This window comes from Calliopsis andreniformis, chromosome 4 (genome assembly GCF_051401765.1).
Source record: "Calliopsis andreniformis isolate RMS-2024a chromosome 4, iyCalAndr_principal, whole genome shotgun sequence".
Taxonomy (NCBI): Eukaryota; Metazoa; Arthropoda; class Insecta; order Hymenoptera; family Andrenidae; genus Calliopsis; species Calliopsis andreniformis.
This window is the reverse complement of record NC_135065.1, coordinates 2,396,648-2,408,918: the sequence shown is the minus strand read 5'-3', so window position 1 is coordinate 2,408,918 and position 12,271 is coordinate 2,396,648.

Here is a 12,271-nt window from a genome sequence, read left to right as displayed (position 1 = left end):
TACATTATGAACACATTATTTAATTTCTCAGATTATTCTGATAAGCGACCATGGCTGAAACTTGGATTCTTCCTTCCTCATAAGATCCTTCCTATGGCTATGTACTAACACATAGGTACGTACACATTCTTTGCTCTCACGAAGCAAGTAAAAGTGTTCCTCGAAAATACGTTGCATCCGAAAAGAAAAACAACTACAGTGCGGAACTGCAGTGAAAGGCAGATGAAAGTAAGGAGCAATGTCGATTGGCCAGTGCCTCGTTATTTGTCGTTTATTTGGTGATAAAACTGTGCAAATGAAAGAAAATCGTAGGTATCTGGACAGAAATCGTTACGATCAATAAATCAGCTGCAGTTGAACTAATTTCTATGGAAATTATACCGTATTAACGCAGTTAAACAATTTGTCAAACAAACGATTTAAAATTATGTACTTATGACAGAAAGAAAGTTATTATCTCTTGTTCTAATTCTTTTTTCTTTCAGTGAAAACTAGACTATGGATATTTATATAAATTTCTATTTCCATAAACACAATTAAAGAAGTCCGATCTGATTGACAATTTGTTTTGTCCTATAAATATTGCACAGTGTATTTAGCTTTTAAAATTTTGTATATTCTTGCATATTATATGCAGATTCGTATTTACCATAAAGCGTACTATATAGGCGCAAGTTTTTGTAACGTTACATTTTAAAATATTTAAAAATTCCTTAAAATATATCTCGTTGACACAGTCTCTTGATAGGACAGATATGTTTATTTTAACTGGGTACTTTAGTTATTACTTTTTTTTTAAATTCAAATTTGAATTGATTTATTTTTATACCTTTTTTAAATGCAGTTGTACACTAGGGTGTTACATTTAAACTGACATAACGAAATATCTCGTAAACAACTAATTAAAATAAAGAAGAGGTGGAACATATCTTCCAGGATGTTAATGAGGGATTAAAATGGCATTAGTAATATTTTAATGTGTGCATTTTCAAGATCAACTTTTATTTTTTTTTAATGAAAACTTTTTGTTTGGGAATCTTATTCCGAAAAATACGAACAGTTTTTGTCTGAAATTATTGTTTGTACAACTTCTATTTTTTAAAATATTTAAAGAAATAAATTACAAAATTATTGATATTTTGATCATTTTTAGCTTGAGTTTATAAATTTAAAAAAAAATTGCAAGAGATAAAAATTGCTTATTTTTTTCTTATAAAACTTTAATTTAATTTTTACTAACTTAATTAGTAATGAACATCTGTAATTTTATTTTTGAAGATACAGCAGCAATGCAATCTAATTTTTTGACACAAAAACATTATAATACTTAAATAATCGAGATATTTGGTCTTGTAAATTTAAATGGGGTATGCTGTATATTAATATCGTGTTATTTTTATTGTATTAAAATGAGTTATTATAGAAATTTCGATTTTTTCAACAAATTTCAAAGAGAAAGCATATGAGTTTCATTAACTAGACTTGTACTTTGAGACTTCTTAGTGATATTGCGCTTAGGCACTTCAAAAATACTTATAAATGCAGCCATAATTACATGGATATTGTACTTGTTTGCATATTGAAATTTCCCATAAATGCATAAAGATCTACAGTCTAATCAGAACACTGAGCCGTTCATGATAAATCCATTCGGCGCGTCTCTACGAATGATGTATAGTTAGGACTGTTTTGAATCCGACATAACAGGACACTGAACTTTCCGTTTCTTCCGTGAAGCTTTAATGTTCTCTTGTCATGGACGAGATCTCATGGCCATTTAGTACGATAATAACTGGGAGGGGAAAACATGAAGATTGCGGAATCATCAAGAATCTTATGTTTGTTCTGTCAATGTTACTTTCTCGACCGTTCATTCAATCATTGTTAGTTTCCCCTCCTGTCGCGTTAATCCTTATACGTGAATGAGTTTTTATAGATACCTTGAGCGGTTTGTTTAATGGAGAAAATGAGTGCACATTGCAGTGAATACTTATAAACAAATATTTTTATTTCTTCAATCGATACAGCATATAGATTATTTCGAAAGAAATATTTTGTTAAAATTTAAGCAACTATTATTTGAATTGAATTGGATTTTCAAGAGTAGTTTTTCTTTTATCGTGATTAAAAGAAATACAGGCATTAGACTCATCTGAATTGAATTTATCTTCTTCATTATATATTTATTATTTTTCTTTATCTATTGCGTGTTGTTGCAAAGAAAAACAGCCATTCATGAATAGGTAGTTGCAACATTATGATCTGGGTTGGCATTGCCATCATAGAAAAACAGATAGCCAATTTATTTTAAGGCAAATGAATAACTATAAATATGAAGATCTTGCAGTAATTAACAAATAGATAACAATACCACTTATAACTTCTACGCTATCATAAGTACTTATAACATGAGAAATGAAATTATAGCACACATATCGTTTTTGTCCGAGAGCGTATGTACTCGTGCAAGTTTAGCTGATATAGAGAATGCAACAAAAATGGATAGGTTATAGGTTATATAAGGGATGTATCCTAGTTTCTCTCTGGTCAAGGAAGGTTACATGAAGATCTAGAAATTAATTTTTTTCGAGATGTAATATGAATTACAAGTATTACAACACTTTCTAGTTCTAAATTTATCACTATTCCCTTCATTTTAAAGAATTATTTCTTGACGCTCTCATCTTTGAAAGGACGACAACGAGATGATAAGTAAATTTGCTTGATAAATGTTTTTTTGTACACTCTATGAACTCTTCCTTTATATCGAATTGTGAATCTGTAATCACTAAACACTGTATTGGTACAACAATAACAGTATACATTTTTAATTCGCTTAGTGTGGAAGCATGAAAATATTGATTAAATATTTCTTTGCATACACAGTACAAATATCATAGATGATATAGGTTTTGTCAAATTTGAAATTACAGAACTTTATGCAGATATTCTTGAACAATTTTCATTTTATTTACATTGTTGAGTAATAAAATATACAGCTTATCAAAAAATTGCTTCGTCATAGCAATGTTCTCAAACATTGAGTTGTTTAAAGAAAAAATGTTTAATTTTAAAATCCATCACAATGTCGTAGCATCCACTGTATTCGTCTGATTTGTTTTGTTATTTGTTTTATTTCCAGTAACAAAAGGGTTCATGAAAATAAAGCATTTTCAGTGAGCTTTAAAAAATCTAAATTAAAACAGAAACCAGGAAATGAGTATTTATCAAAGACATTACGATTAATGCATCTGAGGCTAAAATAAGTGTGTACGTATGTGCAGTCTCAAAAGATCTGCTTTTAAAGTACTAATATCACATCCATTTACTTCTCAAAATAAAAGTTCGAAATGAATTAAATCGATGAGATGAAGAACAGTACAAGTCCAAAATTAGTCAGTTTCGAATAATCTCAAAACTATATCTGAACGCTAGAGCCAAAGTGCATTAAGACACACAAAAACCAAGTGGACTTAATACACTCTGGCTCCGGGGTCCAGATATTTAAAATGCAGAAAACTTCACGTTGGGATCAAATATCTCAGAATGTAATTTTTGGATTTGTACTGTTCAACTCGTCAGTTCAATTATTTTTAAACCTTCATCGTAACACTTTGTGTGTATGTACAGAGGCAAGGATCGTACGTCAGATGCTGCTTGAGGGATCTTTAAAGGTGGTCATAGCTCTCTTCGGACTCCTTTGATGCGTGGGGATAACTGGAGCTACCAGTTAAGTCAAGTGTATCGCGTCGGGGCGAAGTAGTACACTGTTTCTGTCCGAAGTGCGTGCATCGGATCGAGGTTCCAGAGGATTGGCAGGCGTGCAAGTGAATAGAGAACATCCTGTACCACTAAGCGTAAGAAGGGCATATACAGGATCCTCATCGATTGAGTAATCAACATGCAAATAGACATGAAACTCTATTTTGTAAGTTTCCAATTCTGTTTAATTCATTTCATTTCTCATCTGAACTTTTAAATGTGAACTAAGCTAAATTACAAAAATTTAACTCGAAAATCTTGGATACTTGAAATAATAAAGTTATAGAATTTATGAATACTTAAATTAACGAATTTAGTCGATTGATTTCGGTTATTTATTTCGAAGATAAAATGTTCCAGGAACAAATCTCTTTATTTTACCTTTAGACTATTAGACTGTATAAATATTTTTTTCATTGTATAAGCTTTTAAAAAGACAATTTACTGCTGTGTTATTCCATTTGATTAAAAAATATAAATTTTTGCTAAATAGTATCGTTACCTGCTGATATTGATCTGATAATTACTTCTAAAACTGTACGTACACCTATAAGCATACTATAATTATTTTTATTGGATACGACTGTTAAGAAAAGTTTTATTATTTGAATTTTCTAGTTTAAAATGATAATGTATACATACACCAATTGTATACAACGCTGAATGCAAAGAGTTATATAACACAACACGATTAACTTATGCCTTATAAAGACATTCTTTCTCATTACTTATTATAATGAAAGCACATGTAATTTCTCTTAGTGAAGTACATATGTAACGTAATTCCACAATTGTTTGAGTTATTTTGTTTAAATTACTCGCGGTAAAAGCCATTTCGAATAAGCCATCAATTTTCTAAAATCAAAATTTTTAACAATTCCTTTTCAAAATATCTAGTATAATAGACGGTGAGCGTGGTTAAATATTCCTTTCGTGTACCTATATAAAGCATTTGCGTATTTTTCAGCTTCTACAAGCTAGACAATAATCGATTAATATAATTTTAACCTTTAGCTATTTCATTAAAAAACCATTTAGTTAAAAACTATATACAGGATACCAGCAATTTTTATATAAATAATGATACTTTCTCACAGCTAAATGGGTAATGATTAACATTGAAAGATCCATATATACAGTAGTATAAGTAGTGGTGGGTTGGAACGTAATATTTAAATTTTCTAAATTCGAATTCGAATCTTTGTAAAATTTTGAATTTCCCGAAACTCGAAGTGCTGTCTTTGTCATGTAAGATGAATATTTTGTTTCAAGAACTGAACTCTGAACAAAATTTTTGTATTGATCTTTATTAACCATAGTTAAACAAAACAAAAACAAAAACAAAAAACATAAAAATATACAAAAATATGTAATCCATTTTCTTGTTCAGGAACATTAACATCTGAATTTTTTCTGGATCTTATCTACTTCTTTCCTCTATCAATCTGAAAAGTCTTTCAGATGATACTGTTGATGGTGTCTTGATACGACATTTTTTTATAATTTCTTTAAACTTGGATAGTTTTTTCTTATCTGTATATCGAGAATTTGGAATTACGAAAAATTTGAATTTCACGAGATTTCGAGGTTCCTACATTTCCAAATATCCAAACTAAGTTTACTATATTTTTTAAAATTATTTTATCTATTCTGTAGTCATTATATTCTTTCCTAACTGTATATTGCATTGTACGACGCGATGAGTCTACTTTCTCGTTAGCGTGAAGGTAGTATAAAAAGAAACAATTTGTTGGTATTAGTATATAAATCATGGTTTTGTTGTTGTTTATAGGTGGCTGCGGTTATATGGATAGTGAACGTGACAGCGACATCAGAGACCAATTCTCATGGAAACTGGAGCAACGAAAAGGTAAATGTAAAGAACTCTCCTGCGTCTGAATGCCACTGTAATTTGCAAATCTTCCCACCGGTTTCATTTTCCCAGGTTTTACACCAATTGTCAATTAAAAATCCACATATTGTAAGTACTTTGTTTGAGGAATATTTAGGTATGCATTTAGGAATTTAGGAGGAAGAATGATAGAAGGAGGTTTTTGAGCTTTCAGTCATAACAAGACATTAGTTGAACAATTGATCAATTAAGAATATAATACATCTTTATTGTACCATGAATCATACACAGACAGTTACTTACGGATATCAAATACTTTTTTCTTCTTCTTTTACAAAGTGGCATAGTGGGCGAGATTCAGCAAATGTTGTTTTTAAATCTTATCCTAAAATTGAAACTCGCGTTTGTGAAATCTTTCTCTTATCCACCGATAATAAATTTCAATTCAATAAGTGATAGGAAGATTTCAAATTTTATCTTTAAGAATTTCCCTATTGTGCGCATCCTTATACCCTAGGTCAATCTTGCTATTTTCATTTCGTGAAATGTAGAAAACCCCTCGTATCTGTTACGTGACATTAATGCGTTGCTTATCATTGAGTACGAAACCATTTTAAGAAAGTAATTCTCAGGTATTGGCTTCTTCGAATCGTGGTGATGAGTACAACTATAAAGAAGCTATTGCGTGCTAGAAGGAAATGAAACTTGGCAACCATAGATGGGTTTATTGACTCATTGACACTAATAGTTAAAATTGAATTTAACTTTTATAACTGGAGAAAAACAGGAAAAATCTACGTACACTCTTTGGGGTTGTTAAGAAATTTGCTATGGGAAGACACTTTTAAGTTATTGGCAGATTAAATGTACACAATGATTTTTGTTTATTCTCTTTACGTAACACATTACTTACCACTTTTCGCTCGTCAGAATTTCTAACAATTTTTTATAGTGATACTCATTTTAAATAAAATTGTTTTTAATACATTATTTTATTAATTTGGTGATGCTTTCTCTAGTAAGCTAAGAGCTACAATATAATGATGTTCTATTTTCTATTAAAATTTATGATTACATAAATGTATAGAATCTAATAAACAAAAAGTATTTTACAATATTTCGTTAATTTCTATAGATTATTTCTTGCATTAGTATTGTCATAATTGTTTCATATTTACATAAAGTACTTTGAAGAGTTTAGAGAAGATAGAAAAAGTGGGAATCAGTATTTCCTTTATTTTTACAATTTATTATTTCTACCACTTTCAAAATCAATCTTTCAATTTAGAATCAATGTTTACGTCTTTCTATAAAGGCGGTGGCTATAAAAAGATATATCTTTTCTATTAATACCAGTTTTGATAGGCAAATTTGATCAACGAGATCTTTTGAGCGATACGTATCAAGCATTTTACTTGCAGATTTCCCTTTAGTTAGGATAGAATCGCCATTGTCTCTAGGAATGCAACGAATCATTTCATCGGCGGAAGTCACTTTCGACACCAGGCAGAAGTGAAATATGCAATGCAGAACAAGTTCGTTCAACTTACGTAAAATTGGAGAACCTTTCAAGTGTCCCTCTTGAACTGATTTAGACACCGCGCTGAGAGACATCCTTAACCTTCGGGCATAGAAATCTTTAACCTCGATCTACTTGCAGGCGTCATTCAAGTGCAACTTTATGTATAGGCGCGACAACACCCACCTCAACTACGCGCACGATGTATTTCAGAACGATTAGTCGAAACTTGAGTGACTAATAGAACCTATAAAAATGGTTTAAAAACTTGTAGTAAACGTATATGGTTTTCCTATACATGTGGTTATATGTTGAAGTTGACCTCGACAACGTTCCAAGAGTATTGAAATTGTTGAAGAAGCCAAACTTCGAGATAATAACCACGCATACTTGCAAGTTAATGGCTCTCGAGATATTCAGTTTTCTATTTGATAAATAGTTCCTTGAAGTTTGATAATAAGTTCATTTTATGATTATATAAGTCGTATTATCCTTGATGTAGAGTGCTTGACTACAGAAGTGTTAAGGGGTTAGAATAGGACGAAAATTAAGAATGACAAATTGCATTTGAACCTTTGTTTCAGAGTTATTAATTGTTATGCCTGACTTGGGACTTATTTTACTACTGATATGTATTAGTCTGCAACTAATCTACACGATTAGACCCAGCGAAGTCAGAAGAATAAGTCCTGAGTCAGACACATTTCACACGAATTTTAAACGTTTTTAAACGTTTCAACCCCGACATGAAGCTTCAAACGCAACTTCATCTTATTTTAACATGTACAATGACTCCTTAAAACTTTTTACATCTATTGTCGAACACTCTATACTTCAAGATGGAGATAAAAATTTAGTTTAACACGTTGTCTACCACGCTACATCTACTAAAAATTTAATCACTCTAACAGTAACTGCAACTTGAAGAAAATATTACTTTTAATTCATTTTTGTATTTATTGCACAGTTTTTTTCTTGTTCTTCTGAGGCTCTATTTCAGAATTATTAATTATTGCAAAAACGTCTAAAATTCGTGTAAAATATGTTTCAATTGAAACTTATTCTATCAGTGTGCACTAGCCAGGTCAGACACATCGACATCAATAGAATAAGTTTCGAATCAGACATATTTCACGTGTATCTGTGGCATTTTCTTAACAATTAATAACTTGAAAACGAAACCTGAAACCTAATTTCGTCTATTTTCATTACATCCTATATAACATATAAAAGAAAATAAATAAGAGAAAATATATTATTATTACACTATTAGAAATAAAAATGACAAACTTTCTCACAGGAAGGAAATTACTGCATCTAAAAATCTTGATGTTCTTCTATCTTATATTTCATGAACAAATTCTCTATTTGTTTATTTATTTCATTCATTTAAATTGGACCCAGACCTGAGACTAAGTGTTTTCCATAATTTTGTAAGACTGTATTAACAAAACAATGGAGAAAACTTAATGAAGAAAAGAATAAAAATAGCGTAGCTAGGGTCTGAATTGGATTAAGTATTTATGAATATCTTGAATATGGTTGGATTCTTCAAAAAGGCAAAACCTCGAAGCCTAAAACAGTTTCGTGGATTCAAAAGTTAGTACATTTTTGTGATTTAAAATTTTTTAAATCCAAAAAGTATTCAAATTTTAAAAAATTATAAAAAAATATTATATTAAGCTACCATCAGCAATATTTGTAGAAAAAGCTTTCCAGTACATCCACTAACTGATAGAAAAAAAAAGTAGCGGAGAAAGAGTTCGAATGTAATATTCCTAAACAAGAATTTGGACTATATTAACATGTAATATGTCGTATACATTCCTGTTTAATTATGATCAATCAAGATTCATACGAAAAATTTTATCAAGACTCCTTAAAACTAAATATTCCTCTCATAAAACAAAAACAACACTTTAAGATTCATGAGTTTCGAGTTTGGAGTTTCGTGTTTCCAAAATTTTGGGAGTTTTGGAACATTACAAAGTCCCAGATTCGAGTTTCGAGAATTCAATAATTAGATGTCAACCCACCTCTACTCTTAAACTTGATTCAAGAAATCGAATGAAAGAACAGCTGCCAACTATGGAAGAAATACGTGCGATTTCTTTACGCGAAATACATGAGACATTTCTCGGTAGAAACACATATGGTAGGTGATGGTGGGGGGAGCGGGAAGTGTAAGCTGAAGTACCTTACTACTTAGGTAGACAGGCTTGTCGGAAGAGACTGAAACGGCAATGAAATGGCTTTAGGCAGCATGCGAAGGTTAAGGACGACTTTCACCTAAAACTTGTAGATGAAGGTTGGCCTGAAGGCCGTCTCGGTTCCCGTGCAATAAACACACGATTTGCTAATGATAATGCTGAACAATTTCTTTATTCTCATTTTATTTACATTACTGCATCATAGGACATTCCTCCTTTCACTTCATTATACTAGCTTGTACGTGTAAAATGTACCTTAGACTTTGTCTTTTTTTTGCAGCTAGAATATACCTAACCTATAATATAATAAACAAACATATAGAGATGGAGAGATTTTGCAATAATTTTCATAAAAATAATGTAAATTAAAAATATACTTTATGTATAAGCTGATAATATTTAATTCGAGACTCATGTTATAGATAAATAATATTTCATCTTTACATTCAGATTTGAAGTAAATAAAATAATTTTATGTCAATACCTTGGACCTTAAATATGGCTATATTTAATTTTTTTGTTGTAAAAGAATTTGTATTATCTTAAAATACTATTCGTTGAAATTTTAATGAAATATTTTTCTATGGTACATACTTTGCAATAATATTTGTATACGATATTACGAAAGTATGTAGGCACCTGTTTAAAATATTTTTTATAAATTTTTCCTCTTATTTTATTTTATATTTTAGCTTTTCTTATTGAAATATATATTAGCTGGACAAAGTTGAAATGTTTATTTACAATTATTTATTATAAATAAATATTTTTCACAACACCTAATAATAATATATATGATCTAGGATTTGTTTTTTAATTTTATTGTTAATGATAGCTTTTTTAAATAAAAATATCTGTACTATGTAATTCGAAATTGGAGGATATTGAAACAAATTTCGTTCATATTGTAATATACATATACAAGGATTTATTGATTAGGCTTGTATTTTCAATTTCAAAAATTATATAACTTTTTATGAAATTGAGGAAAGAGTACTATCTATTCTGCATCATTCCGTCTGGAATTATTGGTACACGAGTTGCTCAAGCAAAGTATGCAAATTCTTTAAAAATATGTACATACATAACTACTTTCTCTTGAAACGTATTTCGGTAGGTCACTTGTACTCCTGCTTCATCTAAGTGCAATCTTCTGTAATTGAGGTTTGCATGGAATACCACTTGCAAGGAAAAACGAAACTACTATAATTTCTGTTAGAAATTTTAATTAAGAGCTGCATTCATTACCCTATGATTATTATTTAATAGGACTCAGGAGCAACATTTCTGAATTTTGAAAGACATATAACGTGAGGGAATGTTGTGTATATCTACATATAAGTCGTAAAATGTTGAGATATTTTGAAAATGTTTTACATTACTTATATGTATTTCTTATTTGGCACTCATTTACTCATAAGTAAATATTGCATATTAATAGTTTGATGTTTAACACGTTTCCTGGTAAGGCGATTTTCATTAGATTATCACAGAATTATCGAATTTTTCAAAAAGAAATTAATTTGTTATAATTGTATTTCTAACATCATGATACTTCTTTTAAAAGCATTAAATTTAAAAATGGAAACAGTATAACTATGAATAAGTAAAGGAATCGATTATTAATGTGTAGTTATACATATATACCTGTAAGAATAAATAATCCAATACGTATTTAAAAATTAAGATATTAGATCAAATCAGTCTGCTAAAAGTTTAAATTATTTTAAATAAACCACTTGTCTTAGATTATTTGAACATTGACACTAAAATTTTATTATTTAAAATTGTGAATGAAAACAATCAATTGATACTTACTGAAATACATTTTTGAATAATTAAATCGGTGAGTTGAAGAATATTATAATTTTACATTTAATCATCTTCAAATAATTTCAACACTCTACGTGAAATGCATAGAACTACACGTTACACAATACATAGAACTAAACTAAATACATACTCATTAATTTTTTCGATGTATTCTCTATATGTGATTTACAAGCGATAATCAAGGTTACTCCAATGATCCGCGAAAATTGTTTCTAACAAAGAAATGCGAATACTTTCTCCGCACACTTTCGGATGAAAGCTGGTTTGAGGGTTGACCCACCTACTGTCAAAAATTCGACGAGAATGATACTCCTCTTTTCCTTTCTCTTTCTCTACTCCTCCCACTTTTCTTGAGAATAACATGGCTTCTCTTCTTTTTTACGTTTTACTTGTTCCAGTTTACAGTTTATCTTAATTTATACCGTTCACTTCGTTTTGATAGTTTCTTTATGCTTCTATAATCCATTACGAATAAATTTTCAATCAAAATGAAGCATCGCGTAATGTGAAAGCACGAACTTCACGATTCGCAGAAACGTGTACTCAAAATTGCCTTATGATTTTCTTTTCTTTAGTATGAACTGAAGACTTCGCTACTTCCACTTTTCCTGCTATATCGCGAAATAGTGAAAGTGCATTTTTGTCAACCATACGTCTTAAAGGAATCCCCCAAGCGAAGAGACAATTTTTTACATGTTAGAGCACCGTAAACACACTCCTGATAATCTTCATTGAGACTATTTTACGTTGTACTATATAATATAAAAAAGTACTTCTCATGATATGTAAATCGTTTTCGTTCATTCTCATTGAAAAAAAATATTCTCAATGAAAGCGAATATAACATTAAACTGAACATTGAACTGTCCATCTTATTTTATTTATGCGTTACAAGTTCTGCCTGGCTAAAAAAGGCACTAATCAATTCGAATAAAGTATTTATTATTAACAGTTCCAAATAAAATCGCAAAGGGAAGAAGAAAGCGTTATAAAACAGGATCTCATGATTTCATTCTGGCAGTGTTCGCTTGAGCATAAAAAATTTCAGTGAAAAAGTGTTCTCAATATTTTACTTGTTACAGTGACAAGAAACGA